Here is a 13,713-nt window from a genome sequence, read left to right as displayed (position 1 = left end):
AAAAAAAAAAAAAGGAAAGAAAAAGAAAATCATTAGGAGAAAGGATATCTGTTTGAACTAATTTTTGATGCAGACAAAGTCTCCTATTCTGGAAAATAGTCACAAATGACATTATTAGTAAGGAAGAGAAGCAAACAGCAGGATTTAAGGTAGAAATGGATAGGTTAACTACTGCTTTGTGTAAATGCAGTCAGCTCTGTGATCACAACTGCCCTTGTCTATAAAGTTGCTAACCCTACCTAACACAATTAATTCATTTTTTTTTTCCTGCAGTTTTTGGCCAGGGCTGGGTTTCAACCTGCCACCCCCGGCATATGGGGCCAGCGCCCTACTTCTTTGAGCCACAGGCACCACCACAATTAAATATTTTGACCTGGTTGTTTGTACCCTCACGTTAACCTGAAATAAATTCACTTTTCAAAAAATTAAAAAAAAAATAGCGTGCAAATTGCGCACAAATTTTATGACCAAAAAAGTAAAAATAATAAAGTTGCTAACCCCTGAGCACTGAAGGCAAAACACCAGCTACCAGTCTTTTGGTTGTACAATAAGAAGGCCTTTCTAGATTGGTTCCATCAATGCTTTGTCCCTGAAGTCAGCAGGTACCTTTCCAGTAAGGTACTGGACAATGCCCCCCGACCATCCAGAAACCTATACGTTCAACACAGAAAGTGTCAATGTGGTCTATTTGTCCCCAAACACAATGCCCCCAAATTAAGGTGTCATAAGGACCTTGAAGGCTCATGACACACAGTACTGTATGGAAAGGATTATTGATGCTATAGAAGAGAACCCCAGAGAGAACATCACGGAAGTCTGGAAGGATTACCACTGAAGGTGCCATCATTATTATAGGAAAAAGCCATGGAAGCCACAAATCCTGGAACAATAAATTCCTGCTGGAGAAAACTGCATCCGGATATTGCAAACGACTTCACAGGATTTAAGACAGAGCCAATCAATGAAATCATGAAGGCAATTGTGGATATGGAAAAAGGGAGGGGGGAGGGATAAAGGGATTCACAATGTGGATCTTGGAGAAATTCAAGATCTAATAGACACCATATCAGAGGCATTAGCAGAAGATGGCTTGATGGAGGTGAGTGCTTCCAAACCAGTACCAGATGATGAGGAAGAAGACATAGGTGAAGCATTGCCAGAGAACAAATTGACATTAGATAGTCTCACAGAGAATACTGGTTATTCCAGACGGCTTTTGATTTATTTTACAACATGGATTCTTCTATGATACAGGCACTAAAAACTAAAGCAAATGGCGGAAGAATAATTGGTATCATATAGAAACATTTTTAGAGGCTCAGCGCCTGTGGCTCAAGTGGCTAAGGCGCCAGCTACATACACCTGAGGTAGCAGGTTCGAATCCAGCCCAAGTCCACCAAACGACAATGACGGTTGCAACCAAAAAATAGCTGGGCATTGTGGCAGGTGCCTGTGGTCCCAGCTACTTGGGAGGCCCAGGCAGGAGAATCACTTGAGTCCAGGAGTTGGAAGTTGCTGTGAGCTGTGATGCCAGGGCACTCTACCCAGGGGGACAGCTTGAGGCTCTAGCTCCAAAAAACCCAAAAAACCCCATAATCTAGTAGAGGAGATTGATGATGGTATAGATAGGTAAAGGACAATTATAATTTAATGCTATAAATTATTTGCATTGATGGAGAAAGGAGCAATCGCTTCTGCTTGAAGCTAGGCAATAATCTGGTCCTTACATTTCTTGTTTACTGCTTCAGTAACATAGGAATCTCAGTGATCTTTGACCAGTTGACATCTGATACAATATCTTTTAAATTTAGTGTGATGGTTCAGCGACTGTAGCTCAGCAGCTACAGTGCTGGCCACATACACGGGGGCTGGTGGCTCAAACCCAGCCCTGACCTGCCAAACAACAATGACAACTGCACCCCCAAAATAGCCAGGCATTGTGGTGGGCACCTGTAGTCCAAGCTACTTGGGAGGCTGAAGCAAGAGAATAACTTAAGCCCACGAGTTTGAGATTGCTGTGAGCTGTGACGCCACAGCACTCTACAGATTGTGACATACTGAAATTCTGTCTCAAAACAATAATAAATAAATAAATTTTAGTGTGATTTCTACTATTGCCCTTGACATTTTCGTACTTACCATCAACAAATCTAGCATTTATTTGTCTCCCAAGAAATGTAATCTAGAATGTGGAACCAGTGTAAGAAAATGGGAAACTAGATACAAGTATCTCTGGCACAAGGGGCCCTGGTCCAGTCACGTCAGCCCAATGCTGCTGCTTCCTTCAACATTACTGTGATCCCCAACACCAGTTAATTGTCAGCTCCTCAGTGGCACAAGCAGCCAATGTTTAGGAGGAAGGGCATGGAAAGACCAGAGACACTTCCCAGCTAGCTAAGTGACAATGTGGGACTGTGGGAAACTGCAGGTAGCCAGTAAGAGGGTGTTACAAAGGTGCTCCACGCACCAGGGTACAGAGGGGTTCTGAGCAAGTACAAATACCTGCGCCCAGCTGGTCCCCAGACTTGCAGAATGGCAACGAAACCCAAGCAGCCCTCCACCAACCGACTTTTCCTAGAAGAACTCAGTAGCTAGGAGGCTCAGAGTAACAGAGGTAATTTGTCACCCACGGGTCTCCTTTTATTTATTTTATTTTATTTATTTATTTATTTATTTTTTGGAGACAAAGTCTTATTAGGTCGCCCTGGGCAGAGTGCCGTGGCATCACAGCTCACAGCAACCTCCAACCCTTGGGCTCAAGTGATTCTCTTGCCTCAGCCTCCCAAGTAGCTGGGACTACAGGCACCAGCCACAATGCCCAGCTATTTTTTGCTTTTAACAGGCCCCGGCCAGGTTCGAACCCAGCCCCGGTGCATGTGGCCAGTGCCCTAACTACTGAGCTACAGGTGCCAAGACCATAGGTCTCCTTTTAGATAAGAGCCTGGGGTCTATGACTGCAGCAGCTAACACCTGTTAGAAAGTGCATGGGTGTGATGCATTCAAGAGCCGTGGACAGCCAGGCCCCTTAGAACAGATGGACCAGCAGCCAACCAGCTGATTAAGCTGATAGTGCAGCCTCCACATGAGAACAGATGTTTCTCCCCTACGTGCTTTAAATACATGTACTATCTAGCTTTCTGGAAAGGCTGAATCCAGTGGAACAGGAGAAATTACAACTATGATTTTAATACACGCTGTCTCCAGCTTACAAATGAGATGTGTTCCAAAGGTTTAATGATTTGGAACCCAAAACACATTTTCCCATAAATTTAATGTTATGCATGAATTCTCGGGTTCCCGGTCAGCTCATTTTAAAAGCCTATTAATCCTCCAGTGTTGCTGAGTTGTAGTACTATAGCGTTAATTGGACTTCTGACGTCTGGGAGCTGGGTGCCATGTAGCACAGAAGGAAAGAGAAGGTGAAGAACAAGGAAGATAATTCCATACCCCTGCTCTTCTCTTAGGACTAGTCCTGGTCTGCTTGAGGCAAATTTTCAAACATGCCACATTGTTTCTACAAAACACCCACCTCCCTTTCTGCCCCAGTCCCCAGCTTGCCAGCTCCCTAAACTACCTTAGAATCTCTACTTCCCCATGGCTTCCATCACTCTCCATCAAAGTAATATTTCTTCAAAGTCCCAACCCTCGCTCATCCACCTTTATTTCCAACCTATTCTGATTCCTGACTATCCAAGCTCTGCCAATAGCAAGAAAATTCCTACTCAGTTAAGTTCAACATCCCAGACTCCTTTTTGGATACTTCCTTCTCCTTGTCCACACACAGCTCATCAGACAAGTTGATTCAACTTCTGGAAGGTCTTTGTATGCCCATCATTCTTGTTTGGGTTTCCATCCGTGTAAGGGATTCTTCTATAGCTACATTTTGAGAATCAGTATATGTAATCTCTTGCTGGAACTATAGCAACAGCCCCCTGACTGATTTTATTGCCTAGCTCCTCCTTCTTCCCTTTGCTGATGAAGGGATCCTTCTACAGCCCAGCTTTAATCACCTCTTCTATCTTTCTGTAAAATCTACCAGTGGTTCTCTAACACCTAATAGTTACCGATTTAGTTTCCACAACAACCAAGACAAGGTAGACATCCTTCTTTCCATTTCTGGAAATTAGGAAAAATAATTTACTGGAGATCACTGGCCCATTCAATGACTCATCCATGATTTGAGCTCAGGTCTGTTTGTTTTCAAAGTCTATGGTCATTTTACTCCACACCACAACCCAATATAGTCAAATGCCTTGAGTTGGTGATCAAGGTATTCCATGATCTAGCTCCATTATTTTCCCATCCTCTCTCATACAACCTTTTATATCCACTCCACTGCCATCTATTCAGACTATTTACTGCTTCCTAAACATACCCGGTACAGGCGAAGCTCAGATTTATTGCAGATTTGAATACAGACCACCCCAACAAAGCAAATATTGAAATGAAGTGAATTCCACAAATGTCTTGGTTTTCCAGTGCATATGAAAGTTATGTTAATACTACACTGTAATATATTACAGTGAGAAATAGCATTACATCTTAAAAATGTAGGCTCGGCACCTGTAGCTCAGTGGCTAGGGCGCCATACACATACACCAGAGCTGGTGGGTTCCAACCCAGCCCGGAACTACCAAACAACAATAACAATTACAACAAAAAAATAGTCAGGCGTTGTGGCAGGCACCTGTAGTCCCAGCTACTTGGGAAGCTGAGGCAAGAGAATCTCTTAAGCCCAAGAGTTAGAGGTTGCTGTGAGCTGTGATGCCACAGCACTCTACCAAGGGCGACATACTGAGACTCTGTCTCCAAAAAATTAAATAAAATAATAAAGTCTTAATATTATACAAAATAAATAAATAAAATAATAAAAAATGTAAAATGTACATGCCTTAATTTTAGATTTTTGTTTTGTTTTGTTTTGTTTTGCAGTTTTTGGCCAGGGCTGGGTTTGAACCCACCACCTCTGGCCCATGGGGCCAGCGCCCTACTCCTTGAGCCACAGCTGCTGTCCAGAAATATTTTTATTGCTAAAAAATGCTAATGATAATCTAAGCCTTTAGGGAGTTGTAATCATTTGTTGGTGTCTTTCCTTGATGTTGATAGCTGCTGACTGAACAGGGTGGTGGTTGCTTAAGGTTGGGGCAGGGGTTGTAGCAATTTCTTAAAATAAGACAGTAACGAAGTTTGCCACATCAACTGACTCTTCCTTTCGTGAAAGCTTTCTCTGCAGCATGCATTGCTGTTTGATGTCATTTTATCCAGAGTAGAATGTCTTTCAACATTGAAATCAATCCTCTCAAACACTGCCACTGCTTTATCAACTAAATTTATAAGATATTATTCTAAACGTTAAAAAAAAAAGAGAGAGTGAGATTGTAAATGCTTTGTTGTCATACGTTCACAGTATCTTCACTAGGGGTAGGTTCCATTTCAAGAAATCGCTTTCTTTGCTCATCCATAAGAAGCAACTCCTCATTTGTTCAAGTTTTGGCACAAGATTGTAATAACTCAGTCACATCTCTAGGCTCCACTTCTTATTCTAGTTATCTTGCTCTTCCTACCACATCTGCAGTTACTTTCTCCACTGAAGTCTAAACCCCTCAAAGTCATCCATGAGGGTTGGAATCGACTTCTTTCAAACTCTTGTTAATGTTGTTTTGGCCACCTCCCGTGAATCACAAATCTGATTCATGGCATCTAGAATTGTGAAATATTTCCAGAAGGTTTTTTATTGACTTTGCCCAGATCCACCAGAGGACTCACTATACGTGGCAGCGAGAGCCTGATGAAATGGATTTCTTCAATATTAAGACTTCAAAGTCAAAACTACTCCTTGACCCGTGGGCCGCAGAAAGGCTGTTGTCTTAGCAGGCATGAAAACAACATTCATCTCCTTGTACATCTCCGGCAGAGCTCTTTGATCATCAGGTAAATTGACCATAAGCAGTAATATTTTGAAAGGAATCATTTTTTCTGGGCAGTAGATCTCAACAATGAGATTAACATATTCAGTAAATCATGCCGTAAACAGGCTTTGTTGTTCCACTGATAGAGCACAGGCAGAGTAAATTCATAATAATTCTTAGAGGTCCCAGAGTTTTTAGAATGGTAAATGAGAATTGGCTTCAACTGAAAGTTTCCAGCTGCATTAACTCCTAACAATAAATTCAACCTGTCCTCTGAAGCTTTGAAGTCAGGCATTGATTACTCCTCTCCAGTTATGGAAGTCCTCTAGATGGGGCTGGGTGTGGTGGTTCATGCCTGTAATCCCAGAACTTAAGGAGTCTGAAATGGGAGGATCACTTGAGTTCAAGAGTTCAAGACCAGCATGGGCAACATAGCAAGACCCCATCTCTGCAAAATAAAAATAAAAGAAATAAACTAACTGGGTATGGTAGCACATGCCTCTAGTCTTAGCTACTAGAGAGGCTGGGGCAGGATTGCTTCAGGTGGGGAATCTGAGGCTTCAGTGAGGTATGATTAGGCCGCTTCACTCCAGCCTGGGTGATCCTGTCTCTAAAGAAAACAAAACAGAAACATCACTGATCACACGTTATCATAACAGACATAATAATAATGAAAAAGTTTGAAATATTGTTAGAATTACCAACATGGGATACAGAGACACAAAGTGAGCCCATGCGATTGGAAAAATGGTGCTGATACACTTGCTTAAAGAACAGTTGCCATAACCTTCAACTTTAAAAAACATGCAATGCCCATGGAGTGCAGTAAAGGGAAAGAACAATAAAATGAGCATGCCTGCATTCTACTGCCTGTGTCTGTGCTTTTTGCTGGGTGGTCACTCCTTTCCTTGTCAAGGCCCAATTCAAATAATACTTCCTCCACAAAGCCTTCCCTTTCCCAACTCCCTGCACCTACAATTACACTGGCCAAAAATTGCCTCATCTTCTGAATTTACCATAGCACTAATATGTCTCTAGTTCCAAAGACACTTATCAATTATAGCCTATATCACAGGGGGGTTTTGGTGTTTTTTTGTTTTTTTGTTTTTTTGTTTTTTGGCCAGGGCTGGGTTTGAACCTGCCACCTCTGGCATAGGGGGTCAGCACCCTACTCTGTGAGCCACAGGCACCGCCCTATATCACAGTTTTTAAGTGGGAGTTATCACCCCCAACGATTACTTGAAATCCTTGAGGATAGATACCCAAAGTTTCTATCCTTAGTCCTAGCAAGTGGAGGTGTGCCTGTGTAGGCATGCAGTTAAAGTTTGAAGAATGAATTAGTGGCCTCGGAGCCTATAGCTCAGTAGCTAGGGTGCCAGCCATATACACCAGAGCTGGCAGGTTCGAATCCAGCCTGGGCCTGCCAAACAACAATGACAACTACAACAAGAAAATAGCTGGGCATTGTGGCGGGTGCCTGTAGTCCCAGCTACTTGGGAGGCTGGGGCAAGAGAATCGCTTAAGCCCAAGAGTTTGAGGTTGCTGTGAGCTGTGACACCACAGCACTCTACTGAAGGTGACAAAGTGGGACTCTGTCTCAAAAAAAAAGAAAATTGGTTCATATTTGTTTTTTTTTCCTAAAATTAGTTTAATTTCTTTAAAGCCACATTTTTTTTTGAGACAAATCCTCAAGCTGTCCTCCTGAGTAGAGTGCTGTGGCATCACAGCTCACAGCAACCTCCAACTCCTGGACTCAAGTGAGTCTCCTGCCTCCACCTCCCAAGTAGCTGGGACCACAGGCACCTGCCACAATGCCCGGCTATTTTTTGTTGCAGCCATCATTGCTATTTTGGCGGGCCCGGGCTGGATTTGAACCAGCCACCTTAGGTGTATGTGGCTGGCACCTTAGCCACTTGAGCCACAGGCACCGAGCCAAGCCACATTTTCTATTTCCTAAGTGTGGTTGGTGTCCTAGCAGGCTCTATGGAATAGCGGTGAAGAATATTGCATCTTAGAACCGGACTACCTGATTTCAATTCACAATTCTACCACCACATTTAACCTTAGACAAGTTAGTTGACTCTCTGTCACTCAGCCTTCTCAATTGCTAAATGGAGATAAACTATAGTAACTACTTTTTAGAGTTCTTATTAAGATTGAATGAACTAATTCATAAATAGTGCTTAGAAATATACCTAACACATTGTCAGAACTTAATAAAGGTCAGCCATCATTATACCCTGACATAAAAGTACTTGAGGGCTCTGCGTGGCATTTATAATCAATTACATGTGACATTGCCTCCAGAGTCTTGGTTTGCATGATATAAGTCAGGCATTTGCTTGGAGCTGGAGTGTGTCCCCCCCTGTAGAGAAAGTAGACTGAAATAGAAATTCCCACACAATAACCTGGAAACCACAATTTCCCTGGCTGGATGTATGAAGAAATAATTGCTGTATAAATGAATATGACATTGTACAATGTAAAACTCTTCTCAGTTGTTTAAACAAAACACGTGCAGATTGCTTGGGATAACTATTTCTCGAGAAACCACTGCAAATAACATTGAATCCTTTTTTTTTTCCTTCCGAATCCATTTCTCTCTGCTCCTAGGTCTTACTTACTAGGCCAGCTAGGGAAGAGAGAACCAGAGCTGTATATGCACAACCCTGCTGTGCCTGTCTCCAGTCCCCTTAGACACAGTCTGATCCCTAATGGCATCTTGTTCCAAGGAAGCTGGGTTAGGTTGATTGCTGGCATAGCATTCCGCCTGCTGCTAGTCTTCTTGAAGCTTGAGCTCGGGGAAATCATCCCTGCAGTCAGGAGCAGATTGGGAATCATAACATCCTAGCCGGTAATGACAAGCCTGCAAAGGACACAGTGTAATTTCTCTGAAAACCAGAGGATCAAAGGATTTGCAGGGGCCCTTGACAGGCCATCTGGATCCTAGTTCATTCCTCAACCTCTAGGAAGACCTGTAGTGAAACCATTTAGGACACACTGATGCGCGCCCTCCCCCCTCCTCCTGCCCTCTACTGTTGAGTCCATTTCCTATTTCAGGGATGTCAGGACACTTGAGCATTTACCTGTTGTTCAGAGGATAAAGCCTCACATAGATGATCTCCCCACCACAAATCCCTCATTCCCCAGCATGGAAAACCGAAGAAACAAAAGGGCAGAAGAGAGAGAGCCAAATAGCAACAGATCCCTTGTGCCGGCCAAGGGTTGCTTAGCAGAGCAACCTGGGTATTGGATGTGGGTACAGTCATGTGGAAGCGGTAAAGCAAAGTAAGTCACAGGCCAGGAAACCTAGCAGCAGCCTTGTAGTCCAACCTTAGAGGAAAGCGCTGATGCACTTAGGAATATTGGAGACATTCTGATGCAATGATTTCTTCTGTTTTCTGCTGACAGTAATTAAAAAAGAATTTATGAAACCCAAAGCTGGTAAGGACTAGTCAGAGCCTGCTGTGAACCCCCAAAAGAACTTAATTAGCTTCTTTTAAAATTTAGAATTGTGGGATGGCGCCTATGGCTCAAAGGAGTGGGGTGCCTGCCCCATACACCGGAGGTGGCGGGTTCAAACCCAGCCCCGGCCAAAAACTACCAAGAAAAAAAAATTTAGAACTGTGGCCTCATCCTCCTTGTTCCCCTCACTCAAACTCTGCTCTCTACTTGGCTCCCATTTAATTGCTTTCCACCAAAAAGTTCTTCCACTCTCTGTGTTTAAAAATTAGGCTCCCATTCTCCCAGCTCATCATTAAAATGTATGTTTTTTGTAGTGCAGATTCAACTAAATCCAAGGTAGAAAGCAACCTGATTAAACTAATTCAAGCTCAGGTGGAGATGATTGAAAAGTCTTAAATGATCTCAGGATTCTGCATTTTATTTATTTATTTATTTATTTTGTTTTGCACATTTTATTTGTTGAATAAATGAATATTTATCAATATGTACATGATCACATAGAGCAAGCACTGTATTTAGAGCAAAATACTTGAGTTCTAATATGCAAGCAATCTGCATTTTATTTTATTTTATTATTATTGTTTTTTTAGAGACAGTCTCCCTCCTCCGTAGAGTGCTTTGGTGTCACAGCTCACAGCAACCTCCAACTCCTGGGCTTAGGCAATTCTCGTGCCTCAGCCTCCCAAGCAGCTGAGACTACAGGCGCCCGCCACAATGCCTGGAGATTCTTTATTGCAGTTTGGCCAGGTCCAGGCTCGAACCTGCAACCTTCAGTATATGGGGTTGGCGTTCTACTCACTGGGCCACAGGTACTACCCTAGAAATCTGCATTTTAAAACATCAATTTCCTATAAATTAGTTTTTTCTTTTTGAGACAGAATCCCACTCTGTTGCCCTCGGTAGAGTGCTGTAGTGTCACAGCTCACAGCAACCTCTAACTCTTGGTCTTAAGCGATTCTCTTGCCTCAGCCTCCTAAGTAGCTGGGACTACAGGTTCCCACCACAATGACCGGCTATTTGGGGGGGGGGAGTTGTTGCAGTTGTCATTGTTGTTTAGCAGGCCCGGGCCGGGTTCAAACTCACCAGCCTCTATGTACATGGCCAGCACCTTAATAACTGAGCTATGAGCGCCAAGTCTTTTTTTTTTTTTTTTTTTTTTTTGAGACAGAGTCTTATTCTGTGCCCTGGGTAGAGTGCTGTGGCATAGCTCACAGCCTCAAACTCGGGCTCAAGTGATCCTCTCTTTAGCCTCCTGAGTATCTGGGACTACAGGAGCCCATCACATTTTTGATAGAGATAGGGTCTCGCTCTTGCTGAGGCTGGTCTCAAACTCCTGAGCTCAAACAATACACCAGCCTTGGCCTTACAGAGTGCTAGGATTACAGGCATGAGCCACCACACCCAGCTCTAAATTTATTTCTAATCCTGGAAAAATTTGAAACTAAGTCATTTGATACAATTTCTGGAGAGAGGCTCAGCGCCTCTGGCTCAAGTGGCTAAGATGCCAGCCATATACACCTAAGGTGATGGGTTCGAATCCAGCCTGGGCCTGCCAAACAACAATGCCGGCTGCAACCAAAAAATAGCTGGGCATTGTGGCCGGCGCCTGTGGTCCCAGCTACTTGGGAGGCTGAGGCGGGAGACTCACTTGAGCCCAGGAGTTGGAGGTTGCTGTGAGCTGTGATGCCATGGCACTCTACCCAGGGGGACAGCTTGAGGCTCTGTCTCAAAAATAAAAAAAATAAATAAATAAATAAACATTTTTGGAGAGACGGTTTGGGGAAAGGGAGGGACTTCCTGGTGCCCTTCAAATCACATACTCCTTTTCCCACGCTGTTTTGGCTATATTCTAATTGTAAAGTCATCTAGACAGGAAGTATGGCCGCAACTGCAGAAAGCCTACCCGCTCAGAGGCATAAGGGCTTGAAGCATTGAGTTTTATTTTTCTGTTTGTTTTTTTTTTGTTTGTTTTGTTTTGTTTTTTGAGACCAAGTCTCACTCTGTTGCCCAGGCTAGAGTGCCATAGCATCAGCCTAGCTCACAGCAACCTCAAACTCCTGGGCTCAAGTGATCCTCCTGAGTAGCTGGGACTACAGATGAAGCATGAGGTTTTAAGTGAAAGTGAGAATTACAGACCTGAGGGTTGTTTATAGAGTCTCTATGGAACTTCCCAGTTGGCATGTCTCTGGAGGAATTATTCCCTGTTTGTTTTCCACTGACGGATAAGTCTGACAAAGGCCCAAGATGGCTCTGTCTTGGAGTTTTCTCACTGAGAGGTAGTTTATTAAGAGGTGAATGAGAAGGTCAGCATCAAGATGGAGTTTACATTTGAGATGCTGTAGACCAGCCGTTCTCAACTGTGGGTCGGTATTAAAGGGCCACAGCGTTAGGAAGGTTGAGAACCACTGCTCTAAACTGATGGGGAATCTGTCAACCTCAGTCGACCAGGTAGATGGTATTTTTTTTTGTCCACTGCTGTAGTTTGAATAGTTGACCCTTCGAAATCTTAGGCTAGAATCTGATCTCCAGTGTTGGAGATGGGGCTTAGTGGAAGGTGTTTGGGTCCTGGGGGTGGATAGTGAGTGCTTGCAGTTAGTTCCCGTAAAAGCCGAATGTTAAAAAGAGCCTGGCACTTCCCTTTCTCCGGCTTCCTCTTTCATTATATGCTCTCTGCATGCCAGCTCCCTTCCACCTTCCACTATGAATAGAAGCAGCCTGGGGCCCGCACCTGATGCAAATACCCAATCTTGAACTTTTCCATACATCAGAATGGTAAGCCGAGCCAACCTTTGTCTTTATAAATTACCCAGCCTCGCTTATGCCTTTCAAGCAACTCAGCTTAACAGTTGGTGAGATTCGGCATTAGGTTGACAAACACACACCTGTGAGATGGGCATGCATTGTTTCATAAGCAAATTGACTGCAAACAACAAGCCAGGGACCCTGCAGCGAGGCTCCAGCTGCCCGGGCACCGACTGGTTTGCAGATGCATAGCTCTGCTTGAGCTCTGGAAACACACTCTTTACGCTAAGCTTTTCCCTTTGGGTTTCCACTTCACCACCAGCATTGATTGCTCTTCTCCACACACAAAGGCACACCATGGGGTTTGCAGGGGCGGTATACCTACTGCTGAGTGTCACCCCTCACTCTGAATGACAAAACAGCCAAACAAGACCCAAGAGAAAGGGAAAGTTAATGAGCTGAGGATTCCAAAACTTCCAAAGCAGGCTGCCTGAAAACTTTGAAAAGGTCTTTAATTGTGATGGATTTAGCTGCTTAATTCTTTAACAGAAGCAATGATGTGTACTTTTTATTAATAATTGCTAGTTTTATCTTTTCCTTGACACCTACACTGCTTTCTAACCTGACCAGAATACCTACCCACGTGGTTCTGTGAACCAGAATTACCCAAGAATATGTAGATTTTTTAATTTATTTTTATTTAATGTAATTATCGATTGATTGATTTTTAATTTTATTTATTTCTTATTAAGTCACAAATACATAAATCGTGTATACATTGATGCGCTTATGGGATACTATGTGCTGATTTTATATACAATTTGGAACGCTTACATCAAACTGGTTAACATAGCCTTCACCTCGCTTAATTATTGTGTTAAGACATTTATACTCTACACTTATTTTTGAGACCAAGTCTCACTCTGTTGCCCTGGGTAGAGTGCCATGGCATCATCGAAGCTCACAGCAACCTCAAACTCTTGGGCTTGAACTCTTGCCTCAGCCTCTGTAGTAACTGGGACCACCGGCACCCACCAGAATACCCAGCTAGTTGTTTTTTTTTTTTTTCTATTTTTAATAGAGACAGAATCTCGCTCTTGCTCGGGCTTGTCTCGAACACCTGAGCTCAAGCAATCCACCTGCCTGAGCCTCCCAGGGTGCTAGGATTACAGGCATGAGTTACTGCACCTGGCCTATTTAAAAAAATTCAGATGACCCAGTCCCATCTCAAAGCTACTGAATTAAGAGTCCCTGGAAAAGTGGCACAAGTATTAGGGAATGGTTTATAAGGTTTTTTCATATTATTTTTGAAATATAGCCAAGATTGAAAACATTTGCCTTAGTCTCATCTGGACTAATTTTCTTTTTTACAACAATTCTGGGAGGTAGGCATTATTACCCACATTTTACATATAAGAAAACTGAGGCTTATAACATTCCAATGATCGGACAAGGAAACATGCCTCTTAATTTGGTAAGCTAAGATTCAAAGCCAGGCCCATGGTTCCAAAGGCTATGTATGCTCTTTCTGTTCCATCACACCAAAGAACTATGTGTAATTTTTCTCAGTGCCCTGATATAGATGTCTTTTTTTTTT

This window comes from Otolemur garnettii, unplaced genomic scaffold (genome assembly GCF_000181295.1).
Source record: "Otolemur garnettii isolate 467f Iridium unplaced genomic scaffold, OtoGar3 scaffold00267, whole genome shotgun sequence".
NCBI classification, from domain to species: Eukaryota; Metazoa; Chordata; class Mammalia; order Primates; family Galagidae; genus Otolemur; species Otolemur garnettii.
Note: the sequence above shows the minus strand (reverse complement) of the source record.